Source organism: Chelonia mydas, chromosome 21, assembly GCF_015237465.2.
Source record: "Chelonia mydas isolate rCheMyd1 chromosome 21, rCheMyd1.pri.v2, whole genome shotgun sequence".
NCBI lineage: Eukaryota > Metazoa > Chordata > Testudines > Cheloniidae > Chelonia > Chelonia mydas.
In genome coordinates this window covers 5,975,271-5,990,338 of record NC_051261.2, presented here as the reverse complement: position 1 = coordinate 5,990,338, position 15,068 = coordinate 5,975,271, and the positions used below count along the sequence as shown (strand labels likewise).

The 15,068-nt window shown below is 44.2% G+C and overlaps 1 protein-coding gene across 1 annotated transcript in view; it reads left to right on the top strand.

The window, feature by feature from the left end:
* Positions 1-15,068, top strand: part of RASSF5 (Ras association domain family member 5) — a 49,089-nt gene that overhangs the window by 14,357 nt on the left and 19,664 nt on the right. The window lies entirely within an intron of this gene.

Sequence of the window (15,068 nt, the reverse complement as noted above, 5' to 3'; positions counted from 1 at the left end):
AAGTCAACTCTTTCTTTCACTATAGGCTGGGTGAAATTCAGATTTTCCCCACCTACAAATTCATCGGACAATACTTTACCCCTATTCCCCCGTGACACACAGACACCCAAAAAAGTTCAACAAAAGCCAGAAGGATAATTTTTTTTTCGGGTGGAGCTGTTGATAGGAGCTGCTCATCAAAAATGCTCAAAGTTTTTTAATATAGTGGCACAAATTACAATGGTGGTGAAATGGACGTGTGTGTGTGTGTGTGTATATGAGGATCCTGTTTTGACAACAATGATATAATGTAGCTTTCTGTTGATCGCTCCCAGCCTTCTCACTAAAAAAAATTTTAAACAAAAAAAAAGTTTGTTTTTCTAAGAGGATGTTGTCAACTCATTCAAATGTTTGGCGGGAGAGATGGTTGTTAAAAGTTTTGTGACACTGGAATTAAAAGTGTGAACAAAACAATCAACACAATTATGTCAGGAATTGCTTGTTTATTGAAAACTGGGCTTTTGGTAAATGAAAATGTTCAAGAAAACGACGTTGAGCTGACAGACAAGGGTAGATTTGGAAGCCTCTGGGATGGAAACATTTTATTTTAAAAAGAACTACCACATTTTTTTTGTTCCACTTTTTTCTCCGTTCTCAGAAGTGAGATAGGGTGTTTCAGTGGCAGTAATGGGACTTGGGCTGCTGAGTGCACAAGTTGTTTCTGAAAATGGGACTTAGGCTCCTAAATCACACGTTTTTACCAGCTTCAGACTAGAACCTCAGCTGTGCCGGGCGGCACTGGCCTGAGCTGAACAGTGCTGGCTACAGCATCAGGTATCGGAGATCCTGTTCGGGTGGCGGTGCTGTGAGGGCCTGGTTCTGTAATCTGTACTCTCCTAGGTTTTCCCATTGTAGTCTCTGGGCTTACTACTCACGTGCATAAGGATCAGACCCCTCTTGAGGGTGGTGGTATCTAGTTAGAGGGGAATGAGGAGCAATGTGTTGCGAAGATGGTGGCTGCTTGGTCGGATATAACGCAGTGGGAACAGTTTCCTTGTTTCACAATCGGAAAGCTCTGAATGTGGGGCTGTACTGTGTCCCAGCCTTTCTAGAGGTCTGATCAAACACTAGCTCAGAACTCTTCAAGGAGCTGTGTCCTAGTGGCCAGACACTAAGCTGGGAGAGCCAGGAACTCCTTAGCTTTAATGATCGATCTCTCTCTCTCTCTCCCTCTCCTTTTGTGGACTCACTGGAATCATGTAGGGCCTGATCCAAAGCCCACTGAAGCAATGGAAAGACTCCTCTTGACTTCACGGGGATGGGATCAGGCCCCAAGGGTCTGATTTTTCTGGAAGTGCTGAACACGCACAGCGGCAGTTTGAGTTCTTGGTTCCCGTGACCTCTGAAAATCAAGCCCTCGTCCTCTTCCTTAGTTTCCCCATTTATAAAATGGGGAGGATGCACCAGCATCTGCCTCACCGGAATAGTGCCAGAGTTGTGAAATGCTCTACGGAGCAAGAGTGACAGCTGTATTTGCCTTCTGATTGACGACAAATAATAACTGAATTCCTGAGGTTTCTATGTTTTCCTCTTGGAGGCTTTTTCTGCTGGACTTTCTCTTGTGAAGTATTATCCGTTTGCCGACATTGTGTTAAAAAGGACATGGGCTCTCTGTCCTGACAGCTCATTACGTGAGGGAAGAGAGTGGGGAGTGCATGTCTCACGCCAGATGAGATGGGAGATTTATAGGTGAGGATACATAGATATGGGGGGCGGGGGGAAGAGAATCCTGTGTTTAAAGATCACGGCCTTGATTCTCCTCTATAATTCATAGCCTCTTATGCCAAGGAGCCTTCCTCAGAGAGGAAGGCTGGTCCAATGGTTAGTGTGTTCACTTGGGACCCGGGTGACTCAGGTGCAATTCCCTGCTCTGCCACATGTCCTGTGTGATGCTGGGCAGGCCTCTCCGTGCTCCAGTTCCCCATTGTTTATAGCACTGTCCTCCCTCACAGGGATGGTGTGAGGATAAATACAGTAAAGATTGTGAGGTGCTCAGATATCACAGTAATGGGGTCACAGAAGTACTTAAGATAGGCAGAGACCTACGCCAGTAGGGACTTACCTCTGGGAAGAGAGGATGGTCTTAATTGTACTGTTGCTTCCCCTCCACGGGTGCTGCCACCAGAAGGGTTTAAAATAGTCAGGGCTCCTCCATAGGGAACTCCCCAGAGGTGTCGAATCAACGTATTTCCCCGGCACCAGTCCTTGTCCTTTCCCTGGCTAATATTCCACATCTGGTTGCACGGGTCTGCTCCATTCGCTGCTAGAGCAAAGGTCATAGGCATTTTGCCCTGCCTTGACTTTCCACCACATGCCAGGTTCTGTTGGCTTCCCCGAGTGGGAACCCAGAAGTGAGCTGAGCTAGGATGATTTCATCAGTGGCTCTCTCCATCTTTAACTCATCTCAAGGGAGCTTTTTTTTTTTAAACCAGAATAACTAGCTAAGGGTTAAAATATCGATCTTCATTCAGTCTCTTCGGCTTTTCCTAGAACTTAAGGTCAGAAGGGACCGTTTTGATAATCTAGCCTGACCTCCCATGTAACGCAGGCCAGAGAACTTTGCCTTGTGATTCTTGCATCTAGGACAGTAACTTGTGGTTGAGAGCATCACTTCTAGAAAGGCATGCCAAATTTTGTCATTTGGTTTCAAATGCGGCTCTATTGAATCATATATTTTAGAACTAGATCTCATGCCTAGGTACTGTAGCAATCAAGTCTCCATAAAAGACATGTGGGTCCAGTCTTTCCCACGTCCCAGTTAAAATGCAGCTGTGCTTATTATACATGAGAGACAAGGTAGGTGAGGTAATATGTTATTGGACCAACTTCGGCTGGTGAAAGAAACAAGCAGCCGAGCTCCACAGAGATCTTCTTCAGCTCTGTGGAACTCGAAAGCTTGTCTCTTTCATCAGCAGAAGTTGGTCCAATAACCACCTTGTGTCTCTCATATCCTGGGACCAACACGACTACAACGCTGCAAACAACTTAAGTCTTTTGTCCAATCTAATTTTAAACATTTTTGCCTGTGAACAAAGAAACAGACAGCAAAAGCTGTTTAAGTTAAATCGACATGGTAACTGAAAGACTAGTTCAGTTTCACTTAACCTCTTTTGGAATGGAATAATGATCATTTTTCTCCTCTCTCTGGTTGGAAAGTTTCCTTTTAGCTTTTGTGCAGACCCAACAAGCGCAAGTAAGGTCCAGCATCCTACTGAAATGATTTGAAATGACTAAAACGTCTATATTTCTGTGCTGCAAGCCCCCCTGTAGTTTGATCCTTTCCCCGCTGTTGTAAATTGCAAAGAGTGTGGGGAGGGTGAGTGGTGGAAATGTTATAATTGCACAACTACTGTGGGAGAACAAAAGGTACCAGCCTTTTACTGAATCTTTTATGACTTGTGGAATCATTTGTTGTTAGGCTTGTTTGGTTTTCTTTTTCCCCTTAGATCTGCCAGAGGCGCATAACCAATTTCAAATACAACAGAATCTAGGTTTTGGAATTGCTGGCTTGTTTTGTTGTAGCTTTTAATTTAAGAGAGGTCTTCATAATTTACTCAGATCTAATTCATCACCACATGGCATTAGCAATTGACGTGCCATTTAATTTCAAGTATGTCTAACGATTTTAGAGTGACAGGACATAGGAAACTCAGGTAAACTTCATACTTCTCTCATTTGTAATTTAAAACAAACCTTTGACAACCAATGCGAAGATTGAGGGGCTGATGAGCTGAGTATTAAACTAACATCCCTTCCCAAAAGGTATCTTTAAATGTATTTTCTTTATATAAACACTTGAGCCAAATGAAAATATTGATTTTTTTAAATTGATTTAAATCCATTGGTTTAAGTGGAGCCTGTGCCAGACTACAATAGCAGAGGATTTAGCCTGGTCGGTCTGGTCTCTATCTCTTTCTCTTTCTCTGTCTGGTTAGAATGATGCGATGTTGGGGCCAAATCCTTCCCTACAGTTCAGCTGTTTTATGACTGCTTAACCAGCATGTGGCATAGAATTACTGGTAGTGCTTGATGTTTTCCACACACAGAGGAACAATCCCTGCCCCAGAGAGCATATGATCGAATAAACAAATGCAGATGAAGGATGGCAGGAAAGGGATCCAATGTGATTGGATGCGCGTGGGGTGTGTGTGTGTGTGTGTGTGTGTGTGTGTGTGATAAATCCAAATCTTATGAGTTGTTTTCATAGGGGTCATATCCCAGGGGAATTGCATATCCCTCATTTCCACCAATATCTCTTTTGTCACACCCAGTTTCCCTAATGGTAAATAATCCTGTAAATATTGTGCCTGCAAAATTTTATGCTTTTGAGCTCTCCTCGTTTTAGTCGGAAAAGAGACTCTAATATTGGCTCCTCCTCGCTCTGCTTATCTCCTCTTGCGTGCCTTTGAGTCGTACCACAAAATTTTATTCCTGTTAGCCCTGCAGGGCTCAATAAAGCTATGGAAGAGTAATCTATGTTTTATTCTGCCTTGCGCATAATTTGGTGTAATTGTCAGCAAGCTGTGGATATAAGACGGGTTATAAGAACCAGCCTTTATTTTTTTTTTTTTTTTTTAAGATCCCAGGCTGATTTTGCAAGGCCGACAGTGAGAAAAAAACATGTCTTGACTTGGAAATGGAGCATGTTTTCCCTGGAATCATTGAAAGATGATAAATGCAGAACCCCACCATGCCAATTTTAGAGACCCGTTTCCTGGATTACAACCGCTCTTTCCCTAACAAGGCCCAGTAATCCCCGTAGCCCATATTTTCCCCTCTCCCATTAATAGCCTGGATTGTGAACGTACGGCTCATTAGATAAGTGCTCTGTTGCAAAGAGAAGGTGAATGTGGCTAACTAGCACTCGAACTACATATGTCAAAATCATGAGCAGTCCGCAGTGACGCACTTGGTGTGTTTGTGCAGCTTGTCTCTTATCCTGGCACGTATTTGTTCTGGGCAGGTTGTGGTTCGGTGAGCATTAACCCCAGTGCCAGCTGAGGTGTGGGTACAGGAGATGGTTCTGACTAGGCAGTCTAGAAAGATACACATTTGAAGTGGGCTGTGATGGCGGAGTAGGAAGGATGGCTAAGGTTGGGAGACCTGGCTTCAATTCCTTGCTCTGTCACAGACATCTTGTGTGACCGTGACCAAGTTACTTAGGGTTTGTCTACACGGGGATGCGCAGGAAAGTTAATCAAAATTAACGAAAGGTGCAAAATTAAAATGGGTTAGTTAAACTGCATTAAACTCCTTTGTGGACATTCTCATTCAGAATTTAATGGCCTGAATTCGGTTTAGCATAATTCACTTTGAATCACTTAATTCGCCTCAGTTCCCCATCTGTAAAATGGGCATAACAGCACTGCCCTACCTATCAGGTGTGTTGTGAGATGCTCAGATACTACAGTGATGGGTACTGTAGTGATGTAGATCCTGAGAGAGATGATTGAGGAGGCCGTGGCAATTTGGGTTACTTGTTTTAAGTGTCCACTTTTTATGCTATAAAAGGAGGAAGGTGCAGCTAAATCTTGGGGTCCAGGTATTCCAAAAGAGCTCTGCACCCAACAGCTCCCAGTTAGGTACTTAAACAAGGGACCAGAATTTCATAGGTCTGTAGCACCCAGCGCCTCCCACTCATGTTCTCAATGGGGGTAGGGAGCATTTGACGTTGTTCTTAATGGAGTCTGCTGAGTGTTGGGCCCTTTTGAAAATCTGGCTGCTTTCCTGATGAGCCTACATAGGGAGCTGACCTCTTGTGGAAATCCTGTCTCTCAAACTATTTCCTTCAAATGCTTTGCGTGGCATATGACAATTGTCACATCAACTGCACTTTGCACTTGTAGCTCCTTGGTGTGAAGATCCACTCTAAGAGCATTAATTTAACCTCCCCACACCTTTGCCAGGTGGGGTGTGTGTTAATATCCCCATTTTGAAGGTGGTTGAACTTAGACCTGATTTATACACACCCCCCCACACACAGAGTTAGCACTGTGTGTTTTCCAGCTGATTTAGTTAAACCAGTGCAAAACCATGTGTGGGCCCTCTTAATTTGATTTAAAACCGAATTTATATCAGTTTAGCTTGTGTCTGTAAATTTAAACCAATGTATTTAAACAGTAAAGATAAACAGATATAAGCAGGTTTAAATTGAATTAAGAGTGTCTGCACTGGTTTTATTAACGGCTTTTCGTTAAACTTGTGCAATGTGTCTGTGTAGACAAGGCCTTAGGCCAAAGTCACAGGGCAAGTCAGTGGCAGAGTTGGGAGTAGAACCCAAGACGTGACTCTGTCCTCTGCTTTGACCACCAGATGAGACAATTTCCTGTGCATCAAGATTGCTGTAAAGGATGTGTACAATGATGGTGGAAGTTAGAGTTTACAGGAGACAGGAGTGTATCATTATCATGTCACTTCTGTCATATTACTGCGCAGATACCAGCATCACCCACCTCTCTGCTAGCATCTCTAGTCTTTATTTAGTGAGAGGGTTTTCTTATTTTTATCTCCTCTTCCTTTTTCCGTCAGTGTAATATGCCAGTGGCATGAATGCCATTGTGTGGTTCTTTCAGAGTGGCATGTGGTGTTGGGGCATAGGACAGAGCTTGATCTTGGGTGGCATTACAGGCATTCTTCTTCTGCGATTGACCTGCCGCTGTCATAAATTCAGCATTGTTAGCCAGTGTTTGTTCTCTCCACAGCTTCTCAGCTATGCCCTGTCACAGGCAAATTTAGCAGGACATCTGTGCACCTCAAAGAAACACAAGAACATCACGTGTCAGTGAAGGAGTATTGTCTAGTGGGTAGGGCTGGGGTTTAGGAGTTGGGACTTCTGGATCGTACCCACTTGGATCACGGGGTGACCACTAGCCAGTCACTTTAACCCATGTGGGTTTCAACCTTTTTTTTTGTCTTTCTCCCCCTTTCCCTCAACCTGTAAGGGGCCGCTTGTGACTTCTGATTGAGGTGGAAGTGCAAACTGCATGCACATAAAAGGATTAGCTGTGTGTTACTGGGGCCAGTGCAGCTGGGTGTGCCCTTTAAATCCTGATGTGGTCACTGATTTACATGCTCTACTAGATCTTTACTAAGCAGCGAGCATGAGCCACTGACACTGGATGAAGGGGTAAACAAACCTGCAGAGCCTTCCCACCTCTCTGTCTCATCAGGGCTCTTTTTAGGAAACCCTGTTCCCTTGAAGAAAAGGAGGACTTGTGGCACCTTAGAGACTAACATTTATTTGAGCATAAGCTTTCTTATCTCATCTGTTCCCTTGAGAGTACCAAATCCAACTCTGGAGTTAATCCCTCTCTTGTCAGCATCCTCTCCCCAAATGGATCCTAGCAGTGTCCTTCTCTGTGCATGCCCAGGCAGAGGATTACTGAGAAGTTTTGCTAACAGTTTATTTCATCCTGTTTCTGTGAAACAGGAAATGTGGCAACGGCTTATGGTTAATTGCTTCTGTTTTTTCTTCAAGCAGAATTGCAGAAACTTTGCAAAATAGGAGCTCAGGGCAGATTCATGAAGAGCAGTAAAAGGCTTGCAGACCCCGGACTAGACTTCATAGGACTCTTAACAAATGACTCTGTTATGATAAAGTCATTTTACTGCCGCTGTTTCTCCATCCGGACAATGGGTCTTTGCCTAGTTGCATTTCAATCCTTGCTCCCACCCACCTGCATTGTTTGTCTGTCTTTTACTGTAAAAATTGTCGCATTTCCTAACTGACAATCCTGAGCTGACTTGGCTAGTGGGCTTCAGGTCCAATTTGTCTCCATCCTTCACTGACAGCTGTCACTTGTGGGGCACCCAGCTCAATTCACTGTGCAGCGCCTGCCACACTCCTGTGGTAAGATTTATTAGCAGCCTTCATTCAGGTTTAACTTAGAGCGAAATATGGCCTGAGAGCCGTTGATGCCCTATTATCCCCTAGGGAAACCTCTCTCCTTGTAAAAAGAAAAGGAGGACTTGTGGCACCTTAGAGACTAACCAATTTATTTGAGCATAAGCTTTTGTGAGCTACAGCTCACTTCATGAGATGCATCCGATGAAGTGAGCTGTAGCTCACGAAAGCTTATGCTCAAATAAATTGGTTAGTCTCTAAGGTGCCACAAGTACTCCTTTTCTTTTTGTGAATACAGACTTACACGGCTGCTACTCTGAAACCTCTCTCCTTGTAGAGAAGTTGCGTCTGATTCGGCCATCTCCCTTCCTGGAAACAAAAACAATTGCTTAAGATAATAAGGAGGCTTTCACTAGATCCTCTGAGGGATCCCATGACATGCTTACCTCTGCTTCATGAGCAATGAATCTCCCTGGGCTTCGGAGTTCAAATGGGAAGAATGAATTGTTGGTTTAGTGGGTCTCTTTCCAAATCTGTCCCTAAATTGCTGTATGATCTTGAGCAAGTCATTGCATCTCTCTGACTCCATTTTCCCATCTGTAAAACAGGTATACTACTTCGCTCCCTTTTCCCTGGGATGCGGGGGGGTTTAAGATCTGGTGCTTTGAGATTCTTGGATGACCGGTGATAGAGAGGTGCAAAGCGTAGCATTCTAACGCCTTTTCTCTCCTGGGAAGAGGTCCATTGGATGCTTTGGGGCACTTGGATGGAGACGGAGACCATCTCGCAGCACTATGTGGAATGGAGAGGAAGGGATAAGTCTGTCTCTGTAATGCATCCTTCACAACAGCGTGACACATTGACTGTTATCCAAAACTGACACTGGGCCAAAGTAGTCCTTGATGCAACTCCACTGATGCTGGTAGATTTACACCAGGGATAGATTTTGGTTCACTGTGCCCAGCACCTGTCTTTGACCATCTCAGCTTCGCAAACAGCAGGAAGAGGTTAAGGGAAGAAGTCTTTGAACTTCCCAGTTCTTTATATAGCACCCTGGGTCCTCTCCCCTTGTGTCTTGGCTATTAATAGCTGTGTAAATAAAACAGGATGGGGCACTTGCTTTGGGGGATGTCACGTCCAGAAGGGCTGCCAGCAGGTGTCTGGCATGCAGGGAAACGCCTTGACAGGGCAGCCTTGTGCTAGAGATGGTTGTGTGGTTCAGATGTGCTGAAACCAAACACCAAAAACACCCAGACTGCAGGAATGTTTAAAATCCAACTCTACGTGTTGCAGCTCGAGTCCCCTGGGCCTGGAGCCGTCTCCATGACTCAGTGGTGATCACCTCGGCTCTGGAGGATAACCTGATTGATGCACTAGTTGCTGGTTATGTGGATTCTTGTTGGCCTCTCCATCCAGAGAGCTGTGTTCTTTACAAAGATGAGTGGGGGTGATTGTGATCCCCATTTTGCAGAGGGGGAAGCTGAGGGAGGGGAAGTGATGTGCCCAGGCACCCAGCAGGCCAGGGGTGGAGCTAGGAATGGAATCCAGACCCTCTGACTAAGCTGTAGCTTTCCCCACAGATTGCTGGAGAGTCCTCCATGAAGCACGTCTCGGGGCAATGGGAAATCAGATGCTCATGGCTGCGAAAAGTAATTTAAACCAATTTGGGAAATCTGATTATTCCAATGGGGAACTCCATTTCCTCTATCCTACCAGTCCTATGTCTTACTGTGGCACCATCAAGAGGAGGGATTTCTGATTGCTAATTATTCTTTATTGTACTTAGGATCTGTTTGGAATTATTTTAACAGCTTACTCTCCCTTGCGATTAGGGACAACGCTTACGACATCTTAATCTGTTGAATTTTTCTTCTTTCGCTCTTACGGAAATGTCCCCAAACAGATCCGTTTCTCACATGTCCTCTTTATTAGAAATAATGAATTGTTTTCTTGTGCACATTTCATGGCTTGCTACTCTATTGCTTCGTTGATATTGTTCATATGTCAGGTGGTTTGTTACTTTTTCTTGATTTGGTGTGCATTTCTTTTTAAAATCAGTTTCATGGTGTGAATGCTCCATGAAAAGAGAACTTTAAAACTTCCTTTCCATGAATATTTGAGCATGTGAACTGAAAATTGATATTCTCAGAGCACTGGTGCTTGTAGAATTCAATAGCATAAATGTTCCCAGATTAGCAAAGGGAGATGAACAGTGCCAAAGAGAATGGATTTAAAAATTCAAATGAATATTCACTGATTTATTGTTGCAGTATTTGCCCAGCTCCCATCTTTAATATTGCACTGCAGTTTCCCTTTAAAATCTGAGCTGCAGTAATTAGAATGGTTCTTACATTTCAAGCTCACTTAAATGCTGGTATCATGGAAACAGCAACTTCTGTGGTTTGCAGCACATCTGATGTCTAAATCGGGGGAAAAAATATCTTGATAGTCTCTGGAGCCTATATTGAGTTTGCCTTGTGCAGTTTTTGAACAGAAGGATACCAGTTTAATTTAAGGTCTGGTAACCCAAAATTGTGTCAGTTTCTTTCAAACCACAACACAAAATGTGCTGCTTGGTGAGAAGTGTGTTAAGCACATGGTCAGTTCTTAATGACTTCCAGGGTTATGGCAAGTGACTTGTGTTGGCTGACCGTTCTGTTTCCAAAACAAGGTAGCTGCTTTCCATGCACCTTAAATTGCTTGTTAGCAATGGAAGCAGTTTAACCATCTGTCACTAAACATTCAGGCCTTCATAAGAGCAAATTAATTCCACACCAGATGCAAAATGATTTGCAAAATGACCCCCAAGAGAGAGCAGCAAGGCTGTTAAAACCCGTATTGGTTAAGTCATAATGCAAGGGTTCTTTTTTAATTAAAGTCGTACACGGAAAGGGGAAGAAGCAAACTATGATTTGGCCACTTACTGTGTGTGTATCTCTCAAATGGTTAAAATTATGACAGGCAGGAGTTTGAAGCCATGCGTGATTTGCCTCACAATGAATGGAGAGAGTTAAAGAAAATTTAAAAACAGTGCTGGCGTCCATGCAGTAGCCAACTGTTGAAATCCATCATTAAGAGAGAGAGTAAGTTTTTCCTTATGCAAGACAAACCACTGTGTGGGTATTTTGATGTGGACACAGCAGCGAAATGAGGACAGCTGCATGGATGGATCTTAAGCGGCAGGCCGCAAATTTTATTAAATTTAAATAAAGGGGAGGAGCAATACCGGCCCATCACCCATGCTCCCCTATACCAGGCATTTAATTGGTTTCAGTGCAGGAGTAACAGGGCTCCTCCTGTAAAACCCGTAACTTGGAGTATGCTCTCATCAGCCTACCCCCAACCTAGGACTCAGCTCAGTATGAGTCCAGCTACCCACCCTCCACCCCAGGAGGAGGGCAGAGGGGCAGTGACCTCATCCCATGAGGGCCACAGGGTCTCACGAACTCAAGACCCGTCAGCGAAATCCCAGATTTTTTTTTACCTCCGGGAACCATTCATTTTATCCTTTTAACCACACTGGAAACCGGCTGCAAGTTGCGAGGAATGAACAAGTCAACAAAGTACCTCATTTAGGTACTAAATGCATTCCTAGCTAACCTGCTGTGGCTTGAAGGTGCTGGAAGGAAGGTGAAAAACTCCCCAATCCTCTGCCAGTGGACCCAGGGGAGGAAAAGTTCCTTCTTGACACACACACACACCCCCAAACAGGGATCGGCTAGACCTGCAGCATCTTTCAGGCTGGATTCCCCTTACTAGTTCAGGGTGGGTAGGTGGGGTTGCTGGAATGGGGCCAAAAGAGGCTCCAAATGGCCCCTGCTCCAGAGTAAGTCCTGGAAGTTAGGGAATGCTAGCCCGTCTGCACCTCTCCTACCCCCCTCAACTGGCTGAAGATTGCTAAAGGGAGTTGTGAGTGGAGCTATATGATGTCCCTCAGTGAGCGTCTCCTTTCCTTGCTGCTGGGGCTTCCACTGCTGGCCACATCAAGTTCCCCCAACCCGTTGAGGCAGATGAGTGGCATTTTACATCAATTAAAAAATGTAAATATAGAAATGAGCAGAAGGCTCCTTCGTGATGCATTTTGGGGTCGTCATATGCTTGGGCTTAAGGCCAGGCAATCGGACTTCTTTTGAGTCATTTAATAAGAGATCTGTCACTTAAAAGATGTTTGTCATTGCTGGTAGTCAGTTATCCACAGTTACACCCATGTCCTTTCCTTTTGCTTAAAGTAAGAGGATGTAGAGGCAAATCAGGGAGGAAGTGGTAAACAGGGCAAACATGTACAGTTTAGGTAGATTTGGGGGGAGAGAACTGAATTAGGACCCATTTTCCATTAACAGAATCTAGTTCAATCATCTCTGTAATCCTTGGTAGAGAACAGGAGCCAGTTAATAAATGAATAGCGTAGATACTGAAGCAAATGATTCAAGAGAGCCTTTGTGCAGATCGTGATTAATATGCCTTCGACTGAGCTGGGAGAGGGGACTGGACCAACAAGAAGGTGTTGCAAATAAGGATTGGTGTGTGCACTAGAACAGCTGTGTGGCTCTCCCAGGCTGGAATAGCAGGAGGTAGAGCTTTGGGAGTGAGGGGAACTGAAAAAGCAATGGTGCTGCAGGTCTGGATTGAGCTGCATTGGGAGAGTTGCGGGGGAATAGGAGTGGAGTTGGAAGGTGTTCTGCAGGATAGGATGGCAATGTGTTGGCAGAGCTGCATGGGGATTCAGGGATGGAAGAGCAGAGGTTCTGCAGGTGCTCTCAGGGAGCTAGAACCAATGCCATCAGCTTCTTGCTTTCATGATTATTGGAAACTAACAAATCAATTAAAATAAATTGGAGGAAACGGTTCACAAATGAAAACAATGCAATGGATGAAACACAAGGATTTGGGCATGCAATTAGCGACCTTCTGCTAAAATGTTCCAGGGGATATGATTTGGCTGTGAAATGTTAATGAACAAGTTGCCAGTCTTTCTCACTTGGGGTCCAATTGCAGTATTCCCATGTCATCTCCAGTGTGCTCCATAATTAATGACTGCCTTGTGCCTGCTGATAAACGCTGGCGACAGCTGTCTCCCTGGTGCTCGCCACATTACTGGAGACTCTGTGCTTCCTCCATGGAAACCAAATGGCATCATTAGCACAGAGTTGTTCAAAGGGGCTCTTAACTGCCGGCATGTGTTGTTTTCTCACTTGAGACGTCACAACAAAGGAGTGGCCTGCCTTAACAGGAAGAGGCAAATTACAAGGATAAAGAGACTGATATAGCCAATCTGTCTGTTGGCTTATACCCGAATTTGGCTGGAACAATGTGTGATCTAGTAGCTGATGGAAGGGACTTCAGCCTTGTCTACATGGGAGGGTTTTTGTTTGTATCTATGTGTTGGGGGGGATCAACTAAGGTGTGAAATTAAACCAAAATACTTACTCCAGTGTAGCCTCCTGTGTGGACACTCTTACACCAGAATAAAATGTGTCTACATGGTGTGTTATACCAGTATAACTGTTAAAACTTTCCTATGTAGACATGACTTCAGTCAGTTCAGCAAAAAAATACAATTGCTTTATCTTGATTAGTTTTATAGGTAGTTAATTAGGTTGAGCTGGGTTACTCAATCTAATATCAGACCTTTAAATGCTAGTCTAGACATGCCCAGAGAATCAGGACTCCTGGGTTCTATTCCGGTCTCAGATACCAACTTGCCATGTGGTGATGGGCAAGTCATGGGTTGGCAGTCTTAGAGAGACCAGGACTGAATAATAGAGTTAATGACTGGTGGTCTCCCCAGAATACAGAAGACTTCACTCTTCAGGGTTCTCAGTAAAAACTCCAACTGATGGCTGAATAGGCTGAATCTTCCACTAGCACAAAATTCACCAGGAGGAAGTTGATAGAATTTGGGAAACCATGGGTGGAAAAAGAAAATTAGTCACCTACTGCAGAACTCCATCAGCATTGCTGTTAAATTTATTAAGATTTTTCAAACAGTCCAGGAGATTCAGGCACACAACTTCTATTCATTTTAATTGAAGCTGTGTCTAAATCCCCACGACTGCTTTGAAAATCTCAACCCTTAACGTTTCTGCCTAAGGGCCCTGATTCAGCAAAGCACATGGACTTAAAGATGCACATAAAGTTAAGCACGTGCTTAAGTCATTTGCTGACTTGTCACCTTAAATAGGTTTGGTGTGATAAATGTTCATCTTTGTGATACATGGATACCACATGAACCCAAAAGAAAGGGACAGAAAGCAGAAGGGCAGGCTCTCAGGCAGGTTAACTGTATAGACTTCTCCCATCAGGTTATTACATGGGATTCTTGTTGAAAGGGGCATTCATTGATCTAGGGGGCTCATTGGAAGTGTTTTGGTCCTTACCCCCCCTCCATTTGCCAGTAAGGTTTTGGGAATTTTAGTTGGAAACCTTACGGATACAAAAACTGGCCCAGGGATTGTCATCATCCCATGTGGGAATTGTGTTGACCCAGTATCTCAAGAATAATGACCGGTTTCAGAGTAGCAGCCGTGTTAGTCTGTATTCGCAAAAAGATCTCTAAGGTGCCACAAGTACTCCTTTTCTTTTTATCTCAAGAATGTAACTAAGATCCTTATGCTGATTCTCTGCTCTCTCGCTCTCTTTTTTTTTTTTAAAGAAATATCATTAGCCAGGAGCGATATCCTATTATACACAGATTGCTGATTCTCTGTCTCACATGCTCCAGGACTGGAGTGATCTTTTAATAACAGGTCACTGCCCTGACAACAGAGCTTTCATCTTGCAATTTGCTGGTTTTGTTGCTTTTGTGGAGTGGCAGGAACATGGGGGGCTGCATTATTTGTGGGCTGTGTTGTGTTTAAGTTCATGCTTACACAGCATAAAAGGCAATTAGGGGGAAATGCAGCACGTATGTTCGCCGTAATAACCCAAGCTTTTCCATCCAGTGGTCTGGGTATATGAAAATAGCTCCTTCCTAGGAAACATCGAGGATTGTTTGAGCATGTTGAGATTTTGTTTAGGCCAGGATGGCTGCATCTCCACTAGGAAAAAGGTGGGGCCCTGAGAATGCCCCGTACTGTTTACCCTCAGTACCACTTGGGTTTAATGTACTTGGAGACTGATGGGAGGGATGGTGCTTCTCTGTTGAGAGTAACCCAAACCAGGCAACCGCAGCCATTCGAATGTAAGC